This window comes from Porites lutea, chromosome 12 (genome assembly GCF_958299795.1).
Source record: "Porites lutea chromosome 12, jaPorLute2.1, whole genome shotgun sequence".
NCBI classification, from domain to species: domain Eukaryota; kingdom Metazoa; phylum Cnidaria; class Anthozoa; order Scleractinia; family Poritidae; genus Porites; species Porites lutea.
Window position 1 is genome coordinate 22,121,730 of NC_133212.1, and position 11,858 is coordinate 22,133,587.

Here is an 11,858-nt window from a genome sequence, read left to right on the forward strand (position 1 = left end):
GATGTTGACGTCCTCTTCTTTAGTCGATATGGAAAGCTTGAATTAATAAATTTTAAGAAAAGAAAAAAAAGTTAGGCCATGTGCCTTAGTAAAGAGTGTCTACGTAGTAGAAATTGCCATTGCAAAAAGGCAAGACACCTGCAGTGAAAGACACTCAAGCAAGTGTCAGTCCAGTCAATCCACTACTCAGTTAGGTTCAGCGTGTTAGACTAGTTCCATTCACTGCCCAATTTTGACTTCAGAGTTTATCCTTTTCCATCATAAATTTATTAAGTGTTTCGCCGTGCAGCTTGTAGTACTATATCCAGCAATAAAATTTCTTCAACTCTGATCTCGCTGCCATAGGGCTTTCCGCAGAAACAAAAACGCGTAACGGGTCTCTTCTACTTTTATATAATAATTTGGGCTGTTTCTCTCGGTTGCACTACTTTGCTAATGCACCAAAAATTAAAGTCTTCTCAAGGTCGTTTTCTAGATGTTTTGTAGCCAGTTCAGTGGTGCTTTTTAACGAGCTACTATTTTTTTTTTATGGAAAATCCTCTGCCTCATGTGGACAATATAAACCTATATTTTACCTTTTCGACGTTAACCTTCACCTCTACACCTGCCATCTCCTGATCATGAACAAACCGTCAGCTAGCCCGCTTTAACTAAAGTGCAAAAAAGAAATCAACATGAAGTATATAAGACATGCAAATCAGATTTGAGTGCAGATATAACTAACCCTTCTGCACATATCTTACACTGACATATCATACTGTTTAGAAGAATTGAAAATCAACATATAAATATGAAACGGTTATGTCTTCAAGTTAAAAGAAAAGTAGCTTTAGTTATTACACTTTCAATTATTTTCGCGACAGTTAATTAAATTTCGCGATTGGGCGATGGTCATATTTTGCAGCACTTTAATTTTGCGATTTTGTTGAATATTTGGAGAGAGTACAAAATTTTGCGATTTTTCGAAAGGCTGGCTTAACCAAGAGAGGATGAGCTACAAGCTAAATGCCAGCCCCTATTAAAGCCCGTGGTACCAAGGTTTTTTGCTGGGTACGTCATAATCATACTATTTGTCACATGTGATAACTTTTTCATGAAAACAGCTGCATGAAAGCAGCTGGCGAGCTTTCGTAAGACAGACCGCCTGCTACCCTTATATACTGCATTCTACTCAGATATACTTTTTTTTACTTTTTTGTTTTTCTTTTTAATAATCCAATCTCAAGCAACATTTGTAAATTGCCTATACGTAGCGAGATTTACAATTGTACATTCAAAAACACAAGTAAAGTTTCCATTATTATTATTTTTTGGTTGTTGTTGTTGCGCCACTGCTCCGACAAATGCCCCGGTTTACGGGCAATCATGAACCTTGTCCACGGTAGAAGAATTTTCCATCATCATTAAACATTTACTTACCTAGCTGGAGTTTTCTCTCTGAAACAACCCGAGCCTTCGCGGGGTATTCAGCAAGTTCACAGAGGAGCTCGTAGAATTGTGAAATCGTCAACAGCAGGGGATCATATTTATGGCCAAACTCGTCAACCGCCCCATTGCTGTTCCCAATCAGATCATTTGAACAAGACGAAAAAAGACAAGACAATAGTCTTCCTGTGACGCAAGAAAGTCCTTAAGGTACTCCAGTTTATTATCTTCAATTTATGATTTGTCCACAACCTGTCAGGACCTGCCCCTATATAGTTTAAAGTCTAATTTGTTTCTTGCTTGAGTTAACACTTCCTGTGTACATTTGTATAATTCCACACTGAGACTGCACCCCACTCATTATTGTATTAAACGGAAATTTATAGATGGATTTATAACAAACGACTTGCTACCGGCGCCATGACCCTTAATCACTTGAACTATCTTTCTAGCAGAAGAGTTTCCTCTCCTAAAGTTTAACGAAAAGGAGAACAGTTTATAAATCTTTCTGTGACGTTGGAAGAGCCAAATCAAGTTTTCAGTTATATTCATTATCTTTTGTGGACCTGGCCACAACTAAGAAGTTTCAGGTCACCACTGAATAGTAAATCAAAATCGTAATGTACGTAATGGTGATTAGACATCTCGAAACTGTTTAATGGTACCTTTTCATTTGCGGAAGAATATCAATGAAAAGATAGTGGGGCCGCAATCCAGCCATAAAATGTAATGAACAGATACAGCCTCCATGTTCGACCATCCCACGTAAGCGACCACCTTCCATTAAGCGATCCAAAACACCAGAGATTTCCCACAAAAGCCTTTCAGTTGAAAACTCTCCCAGACGATCACCTCCTGTAAGCTACCCCGACTACCACGTTTCGCCCCTCTGTTTCTTAACCCCTCGTAATTTAAGCGCAGACCACTGACTGATCTCTAAGTTCGCTGCATGTATATACTATCATCTACTTAGCATAAGAAGAGCTTTTAGCGATAACAAGGAACTGCACATATTCAAGCAACTCAGAACTTGTATGCTATAAATTGTCTTCCATAAAGTAGATGTGTCCGGAACAGACTTCTTGTAAACGACCACCCCCCTAAGCGACACTCTCTGCATTTTGAGTGCAGTGTTCTCTTGCAGGAGGTTCGACTGAGGTCTGATATATCTTTGCATTTGCTGTCGATCGCTGGAGTAAATCGTTTGAATTGCCAAATTTATCTTAGTCTGTTGTGACTACACTATACGTTGAATGAATAAAAACCCACACATCAATTTTATGAATACAGTACTAAATGACTGCAATTCACTTTTAGTTTTATATGAAGTTGGTTTCAACTTTCGTGTGCAAAATTCGTATTACGAACGCGGTCGCGGTTTTTTGCCGACGAAGACCACTTTTTTGCACCCTGAATCATAACATACCGAAAAGATTTTTATTTGCTCAACCGGAAAATCTGCCATGAAGTCAGTCTTACTTCTCAAATACCTGAAAGAGCGAATTGCCCATTAAACAACTCTTAAAAGGTTTGTTGCATATTTGGTTTGTTGCATAAAGGTACCGACACTTTTTACGTTTTTATCCAGTGACTGGCGTTTTTAGCTAGTGACTGGGGTTTAACAATCTCTAAGTCTAGAAAGTTGTAAAAATTATTAACGGCCAATGACCCGGTTTACTTCGATGCCATGTACTATCCAAACAAAAGTAGCCGTAGCAGCTCCGCGTATCATCAGCTAAACAGAATCAAAGTCAAACTTTCAAACTTTCAAAACGATAGGTTAATACAATTTGTTCTCGTTTGCTTGAGTGAACTCATCCTTTTCATGAACACTAAAGAGCAGCCGGTATTACAATTAAAGCGGGGTATTTCATAAATACTGAATGATCAACTAGTCAGTGTCTCTCTCTCAAACTCTTAAAAAAAACACAGTTTAAAGATCATGAATGTCAACTGAGTTTCCTCTTTTTAAAACCTGTTAGTCAGCCTGTCTCGATATATATGAAATCTTGTTATGACCGGTAATATAATTATTTCGTGCTTGAGTTAACTCTTCCTGTTTATGGTCTCATACAGAGTTATGATACTCCCAGATATTTGACTTTACAGAGCGAAGAACGCTTAAAACAAACAAAACAATTAATTGCACTTCAGTTTCTATTTTTTCCTTTCGTTCCCGCCGGGTACCTACATTAAGAACGTCAGCGCAGATTAAAATGGCCTTTAAAGAAACTGGAATTACTATATGATAAACTAAACTGTCTAGTTTTCCGCTGTGTCTAATCAAATTCTTAAAGAAGGGAGTGAATAGGTCCGCGGATTGGCGGATTTGGCCTTAAAAAGCTCTCGGATTGTGGATTTCGGCGATAAATCGAGCGGATTCGCGGATTTGAAAAATACCGTGGATCGCGGGTCAGCTGAAAGTTTTGGCCCGGTTTCCGGATTCTGTCAGTCTAGAAGTTCGGATTGTGGATCGGATCATCAATTTTCGGTTGGCCTTGGTCAATATGCTGGTGTTTTGTCGGCTAACGTTCCACTTCCGAGGTTTCCAGAAGAGACGTTCTCGTGACCCGACGCATATACATGTATTGTAGTATAGACAGCGTGCCGGAAATGACGTCAGGCAACCTTGTGCATGGTTCCTGCATGGTGACACATGGTTCAGGTAATGGCGGTAATGCTAAGTGACCTGACAAGATCTGTGAATGCGTTCGTGTGAATTGTCTAAATTGCAAAATGGAAACTAGAACTATCGAGTGTGTAGCCTTTTTCTACCACGAAGGTGCCAAAGGCGATCACTTTATTCAAAAAATAAGTTTCGATGCTGCGTCAATTTACAACAAATGTATGGTAAAAGTCGGGAGTTTGATGCTCTATAATTTGAGGAAAGTTGAAATTCTGAAATTTCTATGATTTACAAACTAAAAACAGTTAACCAATTAAGTTTGAAGGGCATCGGTTCGCTGAGAAACGAGAAGTCTTACTTTTAGTTTTCATACAAATGCTTCTACGTTTTCCCGCTAGCGGCGGCTCCATTTTACAGACAAATATCTTCTTGAAAATCGTGAAATTAGTTGTTTTACCAATTTAATGTTGCAGTACGTTTGCTGGGCTGCACGTAACTGCAAAAGAGCTGGGGCTAGGAGAAAGCATCGCTGATAAAGTTGAACAGCGCCTCCCACATTCATTTCGTAAGATGAGAGTTATTTTTCGTAATCACATCCGCTGGACTGTTATACTGGATTTTTGGGCCCTCACATTTAATGCTAGGATTGACAGCGACTCATGAACTATAAAAAAGTCAAATTTACAAATTGATCGGTGAAATGATAAACTGGAGTTTGCTCCTTATATTTAATGCTAGGATTGACGATCAATAGGGCCATTTATACGAGGAAAAATAAGACGCGTCTTACATAAGATGCGTCTTAAATAAGACGCGAACTTTCCGTATAAACGGCACATTTCGTCTAAAATAAGACGCGGCTTAGCTAAGACGCGTCTTATTAGATAAGACATGCTCGTATAAATGGTACAGTTCGCGTCTTATTTAAGACGCGTCTTATGTAAGACGCGTCTAATTTTTCCTCGTATAAATGGCCCTATTGAGTTCAAAACAAACTACGAGTAAATGAAAGTCTGTATCTGCACCAGAAAACAAATGCAGTTTGCCGTGGCTAACCCTTTTACCCGTCTGTTGCCAAGTGGAAACATGTTTATTTGAAAAAGATTATGGTCTCAAGACTTCCAAGATGAAACATGGAAAATACTTAGTGGTAAGCAAATTACCATAAAGTTGAGTTCTGCCTCTTCCGAATTTTGCGGCTCGACTAGAAGCACGTCCAAAGTGATGTCAATAAGTAAATTTGTTGAAAAATCTTTTACGCACTATTTGATTAGTCAAATCTGAATTGTTGGAAGAAACATTATAAGCTCTGTCCCTAATGCTTAATGTTTTGAAGCTGTAACGAAAACTTCTTAAACATAAAGTCCTGCATCTGTTGCGATTACGTACAGAATAACTATATTAAGTAATTCATCTTTTCATGCTACAACGCGACTTTCTATATACCACGAAAAATTTTTAAAGTAACACGCATTCGGATTTGAACAAAAATTAAGTCGGATCGACGGATCGGGCCTAAAAATACCATGGATCGGCGGATTTACATACCCCTATTCACCCCCCTCCTTAAACATAACTACGTGGATTTTCCCAAGAAATTTTCCGCCAAATGTCACATTACTTTATCTGATATACAGCCACTCTGAGTGTCAAACAGCGAAAAACTCTCTTGTAATAATAAATCTAAAGCCGGATCGACAACTAATGACTTTATTATTGACATTTGTTAATATAGGTTTCAAAAAAATGACACGAGAATTAGTCGTAAAGGATAACCAGTTTGAGTTAGCTTTTCTTGCTATACTCCAGAAATATCGAAACCATTACTTCATTTGGATCGTTACATTCAACCGATAAGAGCCTTTTTAGAGCAAAGTATTAGCTTGTCAAAGTTCCGGCTTCATTTGAACCTACACTGATATTGCATCCTAAAACAAATGAGATTGTACCTGGCGTCCGAGACTCAATTCAACGTTAAGTATTCATGCAAACGAGACAAATTATTAATGTACTTATTGTAAGTTTAGTTTCCTATTGTGGGCGTAGGTCAGTTCACTCTCGCGGCAAAATTCTCAGCAATTATTAAACTGTTTAAGATAAAATTTTGTTGATGCTGCTTTAAGTAATCAAAAAGAAATACAATTTGTACACTCACAGAACACGATTGTTTTTTTTTAAATGTCATGTATGCCATGGATTTTTCGGCACAGTATATATGTTGAGGCAGTGAATTGTATTGTCTTTAAAAGAGTTTTGTTGAGCATGCAATAGGCTGTTTTCAGTTGACGCTCAGTGTAAGTTCAGTTGGTGAACAGTCCAATATCCCTCACGACCTTATGCACCTGTAAAACGGGTGTAAATACTCTGAGGGAATTCGAAGGGATGCCAATTACCAAGGGCTCTGATTTGGGATTACGTTATGAATAAGTGTTGTTCAAGCTTCATTATAACGCGGGCCAAAAGCTGTATCAAAAAGTTTGTCTTTTAAAACTTCTTTGCTGCTCCGTTCGAAAAAATCAATTTTCTAAGTTGACTAAGAGTGCTATTTACCGGTAAGTATTTAATTAATTTCTTTGCAGAGTCCTTGGCTTTACGCACAAGGCCCGCTTCAGTAGCTCTTGACTGAAACCACAAGTAACTAATTAGGCATAACGTTAATTCAAAGCAATAACACTGACGGTTATATCGAACAACACAGATACTCTCAATTAACCTTGAAATGGTTTTTCTGCATGTGTATTTCATTAATGTCGAGTCATGATATTCTGTTTAATTTATGACCTTTTTTAAATGACTGTCTTTCAGGCTGTTGTAATGAGTTAAATAAATAATTGTTTCTTACTTGAGCTAACTCCTTCCATGGTTTAACACGTAGTCCTGATATTCCCTTTATATCTCACTTTAATTAAAGTAAGTAAAAACAAATCAACTAACCGTGTATGAGTTTATTTTACTCGTTTTTTCTTTGCTTGTATCGACAAAACCCGTTTAACGCTACGGCTGTAACTAAACTTCTTCTTCTTCATCTGAGCAGTGCTCTCTGCTACTAACACAATTATGACTAAAATAAGCGACTAAATTCTTACAAACTGTTTACCCATTTAGCCTCGCACATTATATGCAAATTTTCTTCCTTTCAATTTATGATCAATGTGTCTAACAACCTGTTAGTGCCTGTCTCTATGTACATGAAATCTTATGACCGGTAATTGTTTCTTGCTTGAGTTAACTCTTCCTGTTTATGGTTCTACGCATAGTTCTGATACTCTCCTGAGATTTTTCAGCACAGTATTTTGAGGAAAGACGGGTCTGTGATCAAACTCTTGTGAATCGTATGGTTACAAAATTCAGTAATGTCTTTGATTTTTTAAAAGTATGTGACCGACATGTTTTCAGTTGACGCTTTATTGTGAGTTGTTGGTGAACAGTCCAATATCCCTCATGACCCCAATGCACTTCTAAACGGGTGTTACTCTGAAGGAATTCGAAGGAATGCGAATTACGTTATGAATAAGTGATGTTCAAGCTTCATTATAACGCGGGCAAAAAACTATATCAAGAAGTTTGCTTTTTAAATCGTCTTGGCTGCTCCGTTTGAGCAAATCAGTTTTCTAAGTTGTGCACAAAGAGTGCTTACTTTATAGTTACCAAGTTATTTCATTCTTTACCAGGCCTTCCAAGTAAGTCAAGGGTGAGTGACTGAAACCACAAGAATAACTATGAAATTAGGCAGAATAATAATTGCCTGTCCATCTGAACGTTACAGCTTTAACATCGACGGTTATATATATATATATATATATATATATACACATCCAACTTCGCAGATAAAAAATAGTTTAAAGATTAGGAAAGTCAACTGAGTTTTCTCTTTTAATAACCTGTTAGTCAGCCTGTTTCGATATAGATGTAATCCAGTTATGACCGGCGGGTAATATAATTATATTTCTTCCTTGAGTTAACTCTTCCTGTTTATGGTCCCATACAGAGTTATGATACTCCCACACATTTGACTTTACAGAGCGAAGAACGCATAAAATGAACAAAACAATTAATTGCACTTCAGTTTCTATAATAATTTTTAATTTTCCTTCGCCGGGTACCTACATTAAGAACATCAGCGCAGATTAAAAAGGCCTTTAAAGAAACTGGAATTACTATATGATAAACTAAACTGTCTAGTTTTCCGTCTGTCTAATCAAATTCTTGAACATAACTAAGTGGATTTTCCCGAGAAATTTTCCGCCAAAATTGTCACATTACTTTATCTGATATACAGCCACTCTGAGTGTCAAACAGCGAGAAACTCTCTTGTAATAATAAGTCTAAAGCCGGATCGACAACTTTCTTCTTACTTTTTAAAGTCAATCCCTGATTTACTATTATTATTATTATTATATTATTATTATAAATGATAAATATAGCCATTAGAGCAACATATTACATCTTTTGTTGTAGAAATAGGAACTGGGATAGCCCAGACTTAATGCAATTTTGAATTTTTTTTTTTTTTGGCTTTTGTTTTGTTTTTGCTTTTGTTTTGTTTTTGTTTTTTTTTTTCCTTTTTAATAATCCAATCTAAAGCAGCATTTGTAAATTGCCTATACGTAGCGAGATTTACAATTGTACATTCAAAACCACAAAAAAAGTTTCCATTATTATTATTTTTTTGTTGTAGTTGTTGCGCCACTGCTCCGACAAATGCCCCGGTTTACGGGCAATCATGAACCTTGTCCACGGTAGAAGAATTTTCCATCATCATTAAACATTTACTTGCCTAGCTGGAGTTTTCTCTCTGAAACAATCCGAGCCTTCGCGGGGTATTCAGCAAGTTCACAGAGGAGCTCGCAGAATTGTCCACTCGTCAACCGCCCCATTGCTGTTCCCAATCAGATCATTTGAACAAGACGAAAAAAGACAAGACAATAGTCTTCCTGTGACGCAAGAAAGTCCTTAAGGTACTCCAGTTTATTATCTTCAATTTATGATTTGTCCACAACCTGTCAGGACCTGCCCCTATATAGTTTAAAGTCTAATTTGTTTCTTGCTTGAGTTAACACTTCCTGTGTACATTTGTATAATTCCACACTGAGACTGCACCCCACTCATTATTGTATTAAACGGAAATTTATAGATGGATTTATAACAAACGACTTGCTACCGGCGCCATGACCCTTAATCACTTGAACTATCTTTTTAGCAGAAGAGTTTCCTCTCCTAAAGTTTAACGAAAAGGAGAACAGTTTATAAATCTTTCTGTGACGTTGGAAGAGCCAAATCAAGTTTTCAGTTATATTCGTTATCTTTTGTGGACCTGGCCACAACTAAGAAGTTTCAGGTCACCACTGAATAGTAAATCAAAATCGTAATGTACGTAATGGTGATTAGACATCTCGAAACTGTTTAATGGTACCTTTTCATTTGCGGAAGAATATCAATGAAAAGATAGTGGGGCCGCAATCCAGCCATAAAATGTAATGAACAGATACAGCCTCCATGTTCGACCATCCCACGTAAGCGACCACCTTCCATTAAGCGATCCAAAACACCAGAGATTTCCCACAAAAGCCTTTCAGTTGAAAACTCTCCCAGACGATCACCTCCTGTAAGCTACCCCGACTACCACGTTTCGCCCCTCTGTTTCTTAACCCCTCGTAATTTAAGCGCAGACCACTGACTGATCTCTAAGTTCGCTGCATGTATATACTATCATCTACTTAGCATAAGAAGAGCTTTTAGCGATAACAAGGAACTGCACATATTCAAGCAACTCAGAACTTGTATGCTATAAATTGTCTTCCATAAAGTAGATGTGTCCGGAACAGACTTCTTGTAAACGACCACCCCCCTAAGCGACACTCTCTGCATTTTGAGTGCAGTGTTCTCTTGCAGGAGGTTCGACTGAGGTCTGATATATCTTTGCATTTGCTGTCGATCGCTGGAGTAAATCGTTTGAATTGCCAAATTTATCTTAGTCTGTTGTGACTACACTATACGTTGAATGAATAAAAACCCACACATCAATTTTATGAATACAGTACTAAATGACTGCAATTCACTTTTAGTTTTATATGAAGTTGGTTTCAACTTTCGTGTGCAAAATTCGTATTACGAACGCGGTCGCGGTTTTTTGCCGACGAAGACCACTTTTTTGCACCCTGAATCATAACATACCGAAAAGATTTTTATTTGCTCAACCGGAAAATCTGCCATGAAGTCAGTCTTACTTCTCAAATACCTGAAAGAGCGAATTGCCCATTAAACAACTCTTAAAAGGTTTGTTGCATATTTGGTTTGTTGCATAAAGGTACCGACACTTTTTACGTTTTTATCCAGTGACTGGCGTTTTTAGCTAGTGACTGGGGTTTAACAATCTCCAAGTCTAGAAAGTTGTAAAAGTTATTAACGGCCAATGACCCGGTTTACTTCGATGCCATGTACTATCCAAACAAAAGTAGCCGTAGCAGCTCCGCGTATCATCAGCTAAACAGAATCAAAGTCAAACTTTCAAACTTTCAAAACGATAGGTTAATACAATTTGTTCTCGTTTGCTTGAGTGAACTCATCCTTTTCATGAACACTAAAGAGCAGCCGGTATTACAATTAAAGCGGGGTATTTCATAAATACTGAATGATCAACTAGTCAGTGTCTCTCTCTCTCAAACTCTTAAAAAAAAAACACAGTTTAAAGATCATGAATGTCAACTGAGTTTCCTCTTTTTAAAACCTGTTAGTCAGCCTGTCTCGATATATATGTAATCTTGTTATGACCGGTAATATAATTATTTCGTGCTTGAGTTAACTCTTCCTGTTTATGGTCTCATACAGAGTTATGATACTCCCAGATATTTGACTTTACAGAGCGAAGAACGCTTAAAACAAACAAAACAATTAATTGCACCTCAGTTTCTATTTTTTCCTTTCGTTCCCGCCGGGTACCTACATTAAGAACGTCAGCGCAGATTAAAATGGCCTTTAAAGAAACTGGAATTACTATATGATAAACTAAACTGTCTAGTTTTCCGCTGTGTCTTATCAAATTCTTAAACATAACTACGTGGATTTTCCCAAGAAATTTTCCGCCAAATGTCACATTACTTTATCTAATATACAGCCACTCTGAGTGTCAAACAGCGAAAAACTCTCTTGTAATAATAAATCTAAAGCCGGATCGACAACTAATGACTTTATTATTGACATTTGTTAATATAGGTTTCAAAAAAATGACACGAGAATTAGTCGTAAAGGATAACCAGTTTGAGTTAGCTTTTCTTGCTATACTCCAGAAATATCGAAACCATTACTTCATTTGGATCGTTACATTCAACCGATAAGAGCCTTTTTAGAGCAAAGTATTAGCTTGTCAAAGTTCCGGCTTCATTTGAACCTACACTAATATTGCATCCTAAAACAAATGAGATTGTACCTGGCGTCCGAGACTCAATTCAGCGTTAAGTATTCATGCAAACGAGACAAATTATTAATGTACTTATTGTAAGTTTAGTTTCCTATTGTGGGCGTAGGTTTTCACTCTCGCGGCAAAATTCTCAGCAATTATTAAACTGTTTAAGATAAAATTTTGTTGATGATGCATTAAGTAATCAAAAAGAAATACAATTTGTACACTCACAGAACACGACTGTTTTTGTTCTTAAAATGTCATGTATGCCATGGAGTTTCAGCACAGCATGTTGAGGCAGTGAATCGTATTTGTCTTTAAAGTTTTTATTAAGCATGTGATAGACTGTTTTCAGTTGACGCTCAGAGTGTAAGTTCAGTTGGTGAACAGTCCAATATCCCTCAAGAC